The sequence below is a fragment of the Haplochromis burtoni genome, unplaced genomic scaffold, assembly GCF_018398535.1.
Source record: "Haplochromis burtoni strain Fernald_Lab_line unplaced genomic scaffold, NCSU_Asbu1 Contig_1, whole genome shotgun sequence".
Lineage (NCBI taxonomy): Eukaryota > Metazoa > Chordata > Actinopteri > Cichliformes > Cichlidae > Haplochromis > Haplochromis burtoni.
This window is the reverse complement of record NW_024582362.1, coordinates 2,080,650-2,082,730: the sequence shown is the minus strand read 5'-3', so window position 1 is coordinate 2,082,730 and position 2,081 is coordinate 2,080,650.

Sequence of the window (2,081 nt, the reverse complement as noted above, 5' to 3'; positions counted from 1 at the left end):
CAGTTCTTCTCAGAGTTCCCTCCAGGAGAAATGAACATGAACTCATTTATTCTCAGACTGTGAACTGTAACATTTTCCATTTATGAACTATGAGCGAGAAAAAAATAATTAGTACCTTAATATCAGTCTATGGATTCAACAGACACTTAAATATTAAATGAAATGTAAAGAATTTTAAGAAAAATGCCACACTCTGGTTAAAATATCTCAGAATGAGGAACGGCAGCGTTTCCTCGTCAGACGAGGGAGGTTTACGTGCTCCAAACTCTATATTTTGGGAGTTTGAAGCAACACAAAACAAAAAATCAACACATGGGTCACACAGCTGTACTTCACATTTTCTCAATAGTTGTAAATCTTTTTCTAAACAATCAAGTGCCTGTGAACACCAAGCAAACACAGGCCAAGTTTATTTTTTGTTTCAGAGTATGATTGTGTGGTTGTTTGTGTCCTGGACTTTACATCCCTGCAGTCAAAACTGTTTCTCTGAACAGACAGCCTGCAATGCCCCCTGCTTCTAGCAGTGACATAATTACCTCAGACAAGTCTCAAAAGCAAGCTGTGAAATCTCTATTCATAACAAAAAACATTGGACTTCATATTTAGGGAATATCATGAGGTATGATGTAACATGTCATGCTATTCATGCTGCTCTCATGCAATCTCAGATACACAGCACTGGAGGTAGTATCTAACAGTAGATAGGCAGCAAGGCAGCAGCAAACTGAGTCACAAACATGTCCTGTGGTGCAAATTTAAGCTAACCACACACAAAAATAGAGGTTCTACTTCTGACCACCATACAGTACCTTCTGTTAGGACACCGAACTGTTATGATATCATCATTTCACAAAGAAAAACATGAGTCCGATTTGCTTCTGGAGGCTGTGCACGACCGATGAAAGGCCTATTGAGAGAAAGAGGAAAACACTTCTTTGGATATATTAGAATTCATTGCTTTTCATCACGTCTTGAAGCAAAATGTGATGCTGTATTGCTGCAGCAGGTAATTGGGTGAATCAAAGGCTGATTCTGTAGGTTATTAAAATGTAGGGGATCATCACAATAGAACAAAAGATGGGTAGGTGGATGAATTCGAAGATCCCATCTTTATCCCACTGGGACCATAAAGACGTGCACCAAATTACATTGCAATCCATCACAGGTTCATTATATTGCCACCTCGTGATAACACTGAAGGTGATTGCCAGTCATGCATAGGAAGGGCAAGATTTGGCTTCTTTGCCCTGCTAGTGATGCAATAGGAAAATTCAGGATATTAAAGTCATAAGGATGAGACCATGAAATAAGTGGCCTGACTGAGACATCGAGAGAAACACTTTATCCAGCCTGGTGGTGGATCTTGTGGCGGTATGTATTCCAGGCAGCATGCTGAGCACACCCAATTAAGAGAGGAAAAGCTTGGGGGGGGAAACAACTTTGTGATTCTTCTGGAGTGGAGGAGGACGTGTTTTTCCATACACCCAACACAGCCGAACCAGAACACGACCAGAAAAGTTGGTGTGTAAAATATCACCACTGGATGTCAGTATCCCAGAAAGTTGATCCTTTTCATCTACATGTTGTGCAGAAAGTGGGAGGAATGTTATGTCACTCACTTTGCAAATTGTAACGCCCGTCAATCAACAATGGTGTCAGTTCGTTGTTTACCTCATGTGTCAACATCTGTTCACTCTGGAGGAGGCTAAAACTTTGTGACTTTGTGTGAGCTTCAACATGTTCTCCGACTTTCCTTTGGCCTCTCACTCCTACATTCATATGACTCCTGAGCAGGCTGAGTGGTTGCTGTTGTTTACCATTGTGAGACAACATTGTTTTTGCCTCAATCTCACTTGCTTTGTCTTGTTTGCCAGTTTTATTAAGTATGTTTAATTAGACGCTTTGTAGAGGTCAGATTCCTCTGATTCTGTGGCTCAATAAGAAGCTTATCATTTTTATTTTTAATTTCATGATTGATTCAGCTTTTAATTTCCAGGCAGTGTGGGGATCATTGTTTACAACTTGAAATCCATGATCCTTATCTGCTTCCTTTTCATTTTGTAAAATATTAATTGCTGTCT